Source organism: Ovis aries, chromosome 9 (assembly GCF_016772045.2).
Source record: "Ovis aries strain OAR_USU_Benz2616 breed Rambouillet chromosome 9, ARS-UI_Ramb_v3.0, whole genome shotgun sequence".
In the NCBI taxonomy this organism is placed as follows: Eukaryota; Metazoa; Chordata; class Mammalia; order Artiodactyla; family Bovidae; genus Ovis; species Ovis aries.
In genome coordinates this window covers 64,181,454-64,194,489 of record NC_056062.1, presented here as the reverse complement: position 1 = coordinate 64,194,489, position 13,036 = coordinate 64,181,454, and the positions used below count along the sequence as shown (strand labels likewise).

General features: G+C 35.1%; 1 protein-coding gene across 2 annotated transcripts in view; it reads right to left on the bottom strand.

Annotated features, from left to right (window-relative positions):
* CSMD3 (CUB and Sushi multiple domains 3) overlaps positions 1-13,036 on the bottom strand; it is a 1,392,034-nt gene that overhangs the window by 1,055,430 nt on the left and 323,568 nt on the right. The window lies entirely within an intron of this gene.

Genomic DNA, 13,036 nt, shown 5'->3' with positions numbered 1-13,036 from the left:
GTCCTTCCAAAGAATACTCAGGACTGATTTCCTTTAAAACTGACTGATCTCCATGATGTCCAAGCAACTCTCAAGAGTCTTCTCTTGCACAACAATCCAAAAGCATCAATTCTATGTTACTCAGCCTTCTTTATGGTCCAACTTTCACATCTGTACATGAGTACTGGAAAAGCCATACCTTTGACTAGATGGATCTTTGTCAGCAAAGTAATGTCTCTGCTTTTTAATATGCTGTATGTTTGTCACAGTTTTTCTTCCAAAGAGCAAATGTCTTTTAATTTCATGGCTGCAGTCACTATCCTCAGTGATTTTGAAGCCCAGGAAAATAAAATCTGCTGTTGTTTCCAATTTTTCCTCATCATTTGCCATGAAGAGATGAGACCAGATTCCATGGTCCTCATTTTCTGAATGTTGAGTTTTAAGCCAGCTTTTTCACTTTCCTCTTTCACTCTCATCAAGAGACTCTTTAGTTCCTCTTTGCTCTCTGCCATTAGAGTGGTATCATCTACATATTTGACATTGTAGTTATTTCTCCTGGAAATCTTAATTCCAGCCTGTTATTCACATAGCCCGGCATTTTGCATATAGGCACATTATTGGCATAAGTTGCTTATAATAGTTTCACGCAACTTCTGTTATGTCAGTTCTTACCTCTCCTTTTTCATTTCCAATTTTGTTGATTTGTGTCCTCTCCCTTTTTTTTCTTGATGAGTCTGGCTATAGGTTTCTCAATTTTGTGCTCTTTTCAAAGAACCAGCTTTTAGTTGATCTTTTCTACTATTAATTTTTTAGTCTCTATTTCATTTATTTCTGCTCTAACCTTTATGATTTATTTCCTTCTACTAATCTTTAGCTTCAGCATCAGTCCTTTTTCTTTCTCTAATCACTTTAGGTGTAACATTAGGCAGTTTATTTGACGTTTTTCTGGTTTCCTGAGGTAAGCAACAACTCCTTTTGCTGTATCCATAGGTTTTGGATCATCAGGTTTTCATTTTCATTTGTCTCTAAGTATTTTTTATTTCCTTGTCATTTCTTCAGTGATCTAATGGTTGTTTAGTAGAATATTCTTGAGAGTCCCTTGGACTGCAAGGAGATCCAACCAGTCCATTCTGAAGGAGATCAGCCCTGGGATTTCTTTGGAGGGAATGATGCTGAAGCTGAAACTCCAGTACTTTGGCCACCTCATGCGAGGAGTTGACTCATTGGAAAAGACTCTGATGCTGGGAGGGTTTGGGGGCAGGAGGAGAAGGGCACGACAGAGGATGAGATGGCTGGATGGCATCACTGACTTGATGGATGTGAGTGTGAGTGAACTCTGGGAGATGGTGATGGACAGGGAGGCCTGGCATGCTGTGATTCATGGGGTCGCAAAGAGTCGGACACAACTGAGCAACTGAACTGAACTGAACTGAGTAGAATATTTTCTAGCCTCCATGTTTTTGTGGCTTTTTTTTTAAAGCTTTTTCCTTTCAGTTCATTTCTAATCTCATAGTGTTATAGTCACAAAAGATGCTTAATATAATTTCTGTTTTCTTAAACTTATCAAGGCTTGCTTATGTCCCAGCATGTAATCTCTCCAGAGAATATTACAATTATAAGGCAATATAACTGATGAATATGGGTGCAAGAATCCTCAACAAAATACTAGCTAACCAAATCTAACAATACATCAAAAGGATCATATTCCATGACCAAGTGAGATTTATCCCTGGGTTGCAAGGATTTTTCAATATCTATAAATTAATCAGTTGACACATCACATTAAACAATAGAAGAATAAAAGTCATATGATCATCTCAATAGATATAGAAAAAGCTTCTGTAAAATTTAACATCCATTTATGATAAGAACTATCCAAAAAGTAAGCATAGAGGGAACAAACCTCAACATAATAAAGGCCATATACAACAAACCCACAGCTAACATCATATGTAGTGGTGAAAAGTTGAACACATTGCCTCTAAGATCAGAAACAAAACAAGAATTATCAATTACACCAACTTTATTCTGCATAGTTTTGGATTTTTTTTTTTCCTAGTGACAGCAATCAAAGAAAAAGAAAAAGAAAAACCAAATCGGAAAGGAAGAAGTAAAATTATCAATGTTTGCAAATTAAATTATACCCAGAAAATCCTAAAGATACTACCAGAAAATTACTAGAACTCATCAGTGAATCAGGTAAAGCTGCAGGACACAAAATTAATATAAAAAAGTCTGTTGTATTTCTACACACTAACAACAAAATAGCAGAAAGAGAAATTAAGAAAAGAATGCCGTTTACCACTGCATCAAGGCTTCCTGACTTCAGAATACAGTAATCAAAACAGCACAGTACTGGCAGAAAAACAGAAATACAGATCTATGGAATAGGATAGAAGGTCCAGAGATAAACCCATGCACCTATGGTCAACTAATCTTTAACAAAGGGGGAAATAATATAAAACGGAGAAAAGACAGCTTGTTCAATAAATGGTACTGTGAAAACTTGACAGCTACGTGTAAAAGAATGAAATCAGAACATTTTCTAACACCATACACAAAAATAAAGTCAAAATGGTTTAAAGACCTAAACATAAGTCCAAACACTATAAAACTCTTAGGGAAATATAGTCAGAACACTCTGTGACCTAAATCGCAGATCCTTTTTGATCCACCTCCTAGAGTAATAAAAATAAACATAAAAATAAATAAACGGGACTTAATTAAACTCAAAAGCTGTAGCAAAGCAAAGGAAACCATAGACAAGACAAAACAACAACCGTCAGAATTGGAGAAAGTATTTGCAGACAACACAACTGACAAAGGATTAATCTTCAAAATACACAAGCAGCTCATGCAGCTCAAAAAGGAAAAAAAGAAGTAATAAAAAAATGGTCAGAGGACCTAAATAAGACATTTCTCCAAAGACGATAATATGGGGGGCCAACAGGTAAATGAAAAGATGCTCAACATTATTAACTATCACAGGAATGCAAATCAAAATCACAATGAGGTATCACCTCACACTGGTCAGAATGGACAGCATTAAAAAAAAATCTACAAACACTAAGTGCTAGAGAGGGTGTGGAGAAAAGTGAACACTACTGCACTGTTGGTGGGAATGTAAATTGATAAAACCAATATGGAGAACAGTATAGACGTTCCTTAAAAAACTAAAAATAGAACTACCATATGACCCAGCAATCCCACTACTGGGCATAAAAAAACCTGGGAAAACCATTATTCAAAAAGGCATATGTCCCATAATGTATGTCCACTGCAGTACTATTCACAATAGCCTGAACATGCAATCAGCCTAAATGTCTATCAACAGATGAATGGATAAAGAAAAAGTGGTACATATATACAAAAGAATATTACTCAATCACAAAAAGGAATGAAATTGGGTCTTTTGTAGTGAGGTAGATAAACTTAGAGTCTGTTCCTCAAAGTGAAATGAGTCAGAAAAAGAAAAGCAAACATTATATCTTAACATATATAGATATGGAATCTAGAAAAATGGTACTGGTTAATATATTTTCAGGGCAGAAATAGAGATGCAGTCATAGAGAAGACTTATGGCCCTGGGGGGAAGGAGAGGGTGGGAAGAATTGAGAGGCTATGACTGACATATATTCACTACCATGTGTAAAAGAGATAGCTAGTGGGAAGCTGCTGTATAGCACAGGGAACTCAGCTCAGTGCTCTGTGATGACCTAGAGCAGTGCTATGATGGGGAATGGGAGGGAAGATCAGGAGGATGGGATATATGCATATATACAGCTGATTCACTTTGTTGTAAAGCAGGAGATAACACAACAGTAGAAAGCAATTACACTCCACTAAAAAAAAAAAAAAAAAGAAGAAGAAGAAGAAAATATCTACAAATAAACCTACCTAAAGACACAAAAGAACTGTACTGCAAAAACTATAAGATGTTGATGAAAGAAATTGAAGACCACATAAACAAATGATAAGATATACCATGTTCTTGGACTAGAAGAATCAACATTATTAAAACAATCATATTACCCAAGGCAATTTACAAATTCAATGCAGTATCTATCAAATTACCAATGGTATGTTTCACAGAACTGGAACAAAAATTGTTTAATCTGTATGGAAACATAAAAGACCCTCAATAGCCAAAACAATCTTGAGAAAGAACAGAACTGTCAAAATCATGCTCCCTGATATCAGACTATATTGCAGTCATCAAAACAGTATAGCACTTGCACAAAAACTGACACATAGATGAATGGAAAAGGGCCCAGAAACATGCCCACAATTATAATCATGACTGAAGCAGCAGCAGCATCAGCAGCAGCAACCTATGACAAAGGAGGCAAGAATATATGACAGAGAAAAGACTGTTTCTTCAATAAGCAGTTATGCAAAAACTGAACAGTTATGCATAAATGAATGAGATTAGAACATAGCAACCATATATAAAAATAAACTTAAAATGTATTAAAGATTTGCATTTCTCTAATAATGAGTGATGTTGAGCATCTTTTCATGTGTTTGGGAAAGTTGAGGCACCAGTGTTTCATATATTATATTCAGCTGATTGCTTATATTTTCCTTTGTTGTGCAGAAGCTTTTAATTTTAATTAGATCCCATTTGTTTATTTTTGCTTTTATTTCCAGAATTCTGGGAGGTGGATCATAGAGAAAGATCTAGTTTTTATAAAAGATACCATATATTTTAATTTTTGATTGATCTATATGTCTGTCTTTGTGCCAGTACCATACTGTCTTCATGACTGTGGCTTTGTAGTAGAGCCTGAAGTCAGGCAAGTTGATTCCTCCAGTTCCATTCTTCTTTCTCAAGATTGCCATACAAATCTTGAAATTATTTGTTCTAGTTCTGTGAAAATGTGGCTGGTAGCTTGATAGGGATTGCATTGAATTTGTAAATTGCTTTGGGTAGTATGCTCATTTTCACTATATTGATTCTTCCAATCCATGAACATGGTATCATCTATTAAAATCAGTGCTTTTAGAGGAAGATATATTCCTAAGTATTTTATTCTTTTCATTGCAATGGTGAATGGAATTGTTACAATGAGGTCAGAATAAAAATCTGCAAGCAATAAATGCTGGAGAGGGTGTGGAGAAAAGGAACCCTCCTACACTGTTGGTGGGAATGCAAACTAGTACAGCCACTATGGAGAACAGTGTGGAGATTCCTTAAAAATTGCAAATAGAACTATACAGAAAAGAGACACATGTACCCCAATGTTCATCGCAGCACTGTTTATAATAGCCAGGACATGGAAACAACCTAGATGTCCATCAGCAGATGAATGGATAAGAAAGCTGTGGTACATATACACAATGGAGTATTACTCAGCCGTAAAAAAGAATTCATTTGAATCAGTTCTGTTGAGATGGATGAAACTGGAGCCGATTATACAGAGTGAAGTAAGCCAGAAAGAAAAACACCAATACAGTATACTAACACATATATATGGAATTTAGGAAGATGGCAATGACGACCCTTGGACTCAGAGGGAGAGGGAGAGGGTGGGATGATTTGGGAGAATGACATTCTAACATGTATACTATCATGTGAATTGAATCGCCAGTCTATGTCTGACGCAGGATGCAGCATGCTTGGGGCTGGTGCATGGGGATGACCCAGAAAGATGTTATGGGAGGGAGGTGGGAGGGGGTTCATGTTTGGGAATGCATGTAAGAATTAAAGATTTTAAAATTTAAAAAAAAAAGAAAAAAAAAAGAAAAAAATAATAAATAAATATAAATTATAAAGATAGAAAAAAAAATGTATTAAAGATCTAAATGTAAGACTGGATACTATAAAAATCCTACCAAAAACATAGGCAAAATAATCTTTGATACAAAGTACAGCAACATTTTTTTTGCATCTGTTTCATAGGGTAAAGAAAACAAAAGTAAAAATAAATCAGATGTATTATTAATTAAACTTAAAAGCCTTTATACAGCCTTAAAAGCAAAGGGAACTATAAGCAAAATGAAAAGACATTTTACAAATTGGGAGAGTATATTTGCAAACAATGCAACAAACAAGAGGTTAATTTATAAAATACACAAACAGCTTATACAACTCAATATAAAAAAATGCACAGAAAACCTAAATAGACATTTCTCCAAAGAAGACATACAGATGGCCAATAGGCACATGAAAAGGCACATGAAAACTAAATTTTTCAAACCTTTTGGAATGGCCATCATCAAAAATTCCAAAATTAATAAATTCTGGAGAAGATGTGATAAAAGGGATCCCCCACACAAGGTAAATGGGAATGTAAATTGGCGCAACCACTGTGAAGAACAGTATGGAGGTTCCATAAAATACTAAAAAAAGAGCTGCCATATAATCCAATAATCCCACTCTGGGGCATATACCCAGAAAAGATTAAAACTCTAATTCAAAAAGACATACGTACCCCAGTGTTCACAGCAGCACTATTTACCAGTGCCAAGAAATGGAACCAATCTTAATGTCCATCAACAGGTGAATGCATAAAGCATACATTGCATACAGCATACATACATATAAATTCACATATATACATATACACACATATGAAATATTATATTACATATATAATGGAATGTTACTCAGCCATTGAAAAGAATGAAATAATGTCATTTATAGCAACATGAATGGGCCTAGAGATTATTATACTAAGTAAAGTAAGTCAGACTGAGAAAGACAAATATATGATATCACTTATATGTGGAATTTAAAGAAAAATAATGTAAAGGAACTTAATAACAAAACAGAACCAGACTCACAGACACAGAAAACAAACTTGTCATTATCAAAGGGGAAGTGAGGAAGAATAAATTGGGAAACAGTGATTAACAGACATACATCACTATATAAATAGATAATCAAGGACCTACTGTATAGCACAAGAAACTATATTCACTATCTTACAATAACCTATAGTGGAAAAGAATAGATAGATACAACTGAATTACTTTGCTTTATACCTGAAACATTGCAAATCAACTACACTTCAATAAAAAGGGTTTTATTTATTAGATGTTTTACATAAACTTCATGGTAACCATGAAAATAAATCTAGAGCAGAGATGCAAAAAAGAAAGGAAAAGGAAACTGAGAAAAATATAGAAAATCACCAAAATAAAATGACAGACAGAAATAATAGAAAAAAAAGAAGATACAGAGCAACCAGAAAAAAAAAAAATATGGAAATACTAAGCCTTTATTTGTCAATAATCACCCTAAACATAAATAGGCTGAATTCACCAATCATAACACAAAGTACATATAATACAAAACAACACCCAAATATATGCTCTACAGGAAACTCAATTCAGCTCTAAAGGTGAGCACAGATATAAAGGAAAGGGATGGAAGACAATACTCAAAGCAATGGCAGCCAACCATACTCATATGAAACAAAAGAGAATTCAAACCAAAAATGATAACAAGAGATAGAGATGGACACAGGGTAATGATAAAAGGTACAATTCATCAAGACTACACAAGAATTATCAATACACATTGCCTCCAGCACAGGAGTATCAACATATACAAACAATTATATTAAAATTATTTTTTAAATGCCTGGAGACAACAGAAAAGAAACTAAAATATAACAAAATATATCAGATGCATCAAATGTTGTACTAAGAGGAAAGTTTATAGCCAAGCAGATCTCTCTCAAGAAACAAGAAAAAATTTCAAATATATATTCTAACTTTTCACCTAAAAGAACTAGGAAAAAAAGAACAAAGTCCTAGAAGGAGGAAAATAATATAGATTGGAGCAGAAATAAAATGAGATGAAATTTTAAAATATAGTAGAAATGATCAATGAAATTATCAGCTGAATTTGAAAAGATAAAGCTTTAGCTAGAATCATGAAGGAAAAAAGAAGGAAGGTTCAAATAAACAAAATCCAAAATAAAAGGGAAGAAATAACAAAAGATATCATAGAATCACAAAAACACAAAGGATTATAAAAGAATACTATGAATAACTATACACCAACAAACTGCACAACCAAGAAGGAATGGATATATTCCTAGAATCATACAATATCCAAAGATTAAATCATAAAGAAATAAAAAAAATCTGAATAGATTGAAAACTGGTAAGGTAATTAAAACAGTAATCAAAAATCTCAATCTCACAAAAAATAAAATTCCAGACCCAAAACGGCTTTACAGGTAAATTCTACCAAATATTCAAAGAATACCGAATACGGATTCTTCCCAAACTCTTTGAAAAAATTATAAAAGAGGGATGTTTCTAACTCATTTTATGAAACTAACATTACCCTGATACCTAAACCAGACGAGTGCACACACAGAAAAGAAAATTACAGATCAACCTCTCTGATGAACATTTATGTAAATATTCTCAACAAATATTAAAATTAATACAACAATGCATTTAAAAATCATAAGTCATGATCAAGTGGGATTTATTCCTGGTCAACATCTGCAAATCAATGTGAGATATACATGTTGAGATGCGTATATATAAATATATAAATAAGTATATATATACACACACAGATGAGTGTATACAGACATATATACCACATTAAAAAATGAAAAATAAATATCATATGTCCAACTCAATATATACGGAAAAGCATTTGACAAGATTCAACACACATTTATGACAAAAATCTCTCTACAAAATAGGTACAGAAGAGAGTACTTCAATGTAATGAAGGCCTAGAAGACAGACAGAAATGGAAAGATATTCCATTATTATGGATTAACACTGTTAAAAGTTTGGAAGAATTAACATTGTTAAAAAAAATGCTACCTAGGGCATCTACAGATTCAACACAATCCCTGTAAGAATTCCAACATTTTTCTAGAAACAGAATAAAAAGTCCTAAAATGTACATGAAACCATAAAAGACACAGAGAGACTAAAGCAATTCCATAAAAAGGACAAAAATAAAGATATCACACTGATTTAAAATTATATCACAAAGCTATAATAATTAAAATAGCATAACATTGACAGAAAAACATACCTAGAGCTCACCAGAATAAAATTGAGAGCCCAGATAGACCTACAAATATACAGAAAATTAATTTATAACAAATGAGCAAAGAAGATACAACTGACAAAGGGTAGTATTCAATGAAAGGCAGTGTGAAAACTGGACAGTCAAATGAAAAATAATAAAATTAGACCACTATTTTATGCCATATATAATCATCAACTCAAAGTAGATTACAGAGTAAATATAAGACTCAAAACTATAAAAGGACTAGAAAAAAGCATGGACAGTATAGACAGTTTGTTATCGATCTTAACAATATCTATCTGGATGTCTCCAAGAAAAGAGAAAGGATCGCAAAAATAAACAAATGGGGCTACATCAAACTAAAAAGCTTCTGAACAGCAAAGGAAATGACTAACAAAGTGAAAACACCTAATGGAATGGGAGAAGACATTTGCAAACCCTACATTAAATAAGGGCTTACTATCCAAAATATCACTACGAACAAAGCTAGTGGAGGTGATGGAATTCCAATTGAGCTATTTCAAATCCTGAAAGATGATGCTGTGAAAGTGCTACACTCAATATGCCAGCAAATTTGGGAAACTCATCAGTGGCCACAGGACTGGAAAACGTCAGTTTTCATTCCAATCCCAAAGAGAGGCAATGACAAAGAATGCTCAGACTACCACACAACTGCATTAATCTCAAACGCTAGTAAAGTAGTGCTTAAAATTCTCCAAGCCAGGCTTCAGCAATATATGAACCATGAAATTCCAGATGTTCAATCTGGTTTTAGAAAAGGCAGAGGAACCAGAGATCAAATTGCCAACATCTGCTGGATCATCAAAAAAGCAAGAGAGCTCCATAAAAACATCTATTTCTGCTTTATTGACTATGCCAAAGCCTTTGACTGTGTGGATCACATAAACTCTGGAAAATTCTGAAAGAGATGGGAATACCAAACCACCTGACCTGCCTCCTGAGAAATCTGTATGCAGGTCAGGATCAACAGTTAGAACTGGACATGGAACAACAGACTGTTTCCAAAAAGGAAAAGGAGTGTGTCAAGGCTGTATATTGTCACCATGCTTATTTAACTTCTATGCAGAGTACATCATGAGAAACGTTGGACTGGAAGAAGCACAAGCTGGAATCAAGATTACCGGAAGAAATATCAGTAACCTCAGATATGCAGATGACACCACCCTTATGGCAGAAAGTGAAGAAGAACTAAAGAGCCTCTTGATGAAAGTGGAAGAGGAGAGTGAAAAAGTTGGCTTAAAGCTCAACATTCAGAAAACTAAGATCATGGCATCCGGTCCCATCACTTAATGGGAAATAGATGGGGAAAGAGTGGAAACAGTGACTGACTTTATTTTTCTGGGCTTCAAAATCACTGCAGATGGTGATTGCATCCATGAACTTAAAATACGCTTACTCCTTCAAAGGAAAGTTATGACCAACCCAGACAGCATATTAAAAAGTAGAGACATTACTTTACCAACAAAGGTCCATCTAGTCAAGGCTATGGTTTTTCCAGTGGTCATGTATGGATGCGAGAGTTGGACTATAAAGAAACCTGAGTGCAGAAGAATTGATGCTTTTGAACTGTGGTGTTGGAGAAGACTCTTTAGAGTCCCTTGGACTGCAAGGATATCCAACCAGTCCATCCTAAAGGAAATCAGTCCTGGGTGTTTATTGGAAGGATTGATGTTGAAGCTGAAACTCCAATACTTTGGCCACCTGATACGAAAAGCTGACTCACTGGAGAAGATCCTGATGCTGGGAAAGATAGATGGCAGGAGGAGAAGGGGACGACAGAGAATGAGATGGTTGAATGGCATTATCAACTCAATGGACGTGGCTTTGGGAGGACTCTGGGATTTCGTGATGGACAGGGATGCCTGGTGTGCTGTTTTCATGGGGTCACAAAGAGTCAGACATGACTAAGCAACTGAACTGAACTAATCCAAAACATAAAGGAGAACTCAGAAAACTCAACAACAACAAAACCTGTTCAAAAAATGGAGGAAGGATCAAAGATTATGATTTTCCAAAGAATTTCTGATTGGGCTGCATAAGTAGGAATGCAAGTGATACCAGAATAACAGGCAAGTTTGGTCTTAGAATACAAAATGAAGCAGGACAAAGGCTAACAGAGTTTTGTTAAGAGAACACACTGGTCAGCAAAGACTCATTTCCAACAACCCAAGAGATGAGTCTACATATGGATGTCACCAGACGGTCAAAACTGAAATCAGATTGATTATGTACTTTGTAGCTGAAGAAGGAGAAACTCTATAGAGTCAGCAGAAACAAGACCTAGAATGACCGTTTCTCAGGTCATAAGCTCCTTATTTCAAAATTCAGGTTTAAATTGAAGGAAGTAGACAAAAACCACTAAGCCATTCAGGTATTACCTAAATTAAATCCCTCAGGATTATACAGTGGAGGTGATGAATAGATTCAAGGGATTAGATCTGGTAGACAAAGTGTCTGAAGAACTATGGATGGAGGTTTGTAACATTATACAGGAGGCAGTAACCAAAAATATCTGAAAGAAAAAGAAATGCAAGAAGGCAAAGTGGTTGTCTGAGGAGGCTTTACAAATAGCTAAGCTAAGAAGACAAGCAGAATGCAGGGGAGAAAGGGAAAGATATATCCAACTGAATGCAGAGATTCAGAGAACGGAAGGAGAGATAAGAAAGCTTTTTTAAATGAACAATGCAAAGAAATAGAGGAAAATAACAGATGAGAAAGACTATATATCTTTTGTGGAAAATTGGAGGCATTAAGGGAACATTTAATGCAAGGATGGGCACAATAAAGGACAGAAACTATGATACCACTCTAATAACAGAAAGTGAAGAGGAACTAAAAAGCCTCTTGATGAGGGTGAAAGAGAAGAGTGAAAGAAGCTGGCTTAAACCCAACATTAAAAAAACTAAAATCATGGCATCCTTTCCCATCACTTCATGGCAAATAGAAGGGGAAAAATTGGAAGCAGTGACAGAACTTACTTCCTTGGACTCCAAAATCACTGTGGATGGTGACTGCGGCCATGAAATTAATATATGCTTGCTCCCTAGAAGGAAAGCTAAGACAAACCTAGACAGGATAACATATTAAAAAGCAGAGACAGCAGCCTCCAAAATGAATACCACAATCACAGAAAGTTAACTAAAATGAAAAGAATAGTATTATGTCCCAGATGAAGGAAAAAGATAAATTCTCAGAAAGACAACAAAATGAAGTGGAGATAAACTTTCCAGAAAAAAAAATTCTGAATAATGACAGATAAGATGGTCCAGGATTTCAGAAGAGAATGGAGAAGATGCAAGAAATAATTAGCAAAGACCAAGAAGAACTAATGATGGACTTTGGCATCATTAGATGGTTGGATGGCATGACCGACTCAATGGACATGAGTTTGAGCAAATTCTGGGAAGTTGGTGATGAACTGGCAAGCCTGGTGTGCTATAGTTCATAGGGGAGCAAAGAGCCAGACATGACTGAGCCACTGAACTGAACTGAACTGAACTAAGAACTAAAGAATAAACAAACAGAGATTAACAATATACTAGAAGGATTCAACAGTAGAATACTGAGTTGGAAAATATGGTAAGTTACCTGGAAGACAGAATGGTGGAAATCACTGCTGCAAATCAGAATATAAAAAGCAGAGACATCACGTTGCAGAGAAAGGTCCATATAGTCAAAGCTATGGTTTCTCCAGTAGTTATGTACAGCTGTGAGAGTTGGGCCATATAGAATGGTGAGCACCAAATAACTTATGCTTTTGAATTGTGGTGCTGGAGAAGACTCTTAAGAGTCCCTTGGACTGTGAGGAAATCAAACCAGTCCATCATAAAGGAAATCAACCCTGAATATTCACTGGAAGAACTGATGCTGAAGTTGAAGCTCCAATACTTTGGACAACTGATATGAAGAGCCAACTCAATGAAAAAGATCCCGATGCTGGGAAAAATTGAAGGCAAAAGGAGAAGGGGGCAGAAGAGGATAAGATCTGTGGTGGATTCACGTTGATGTATGGCAAAACCA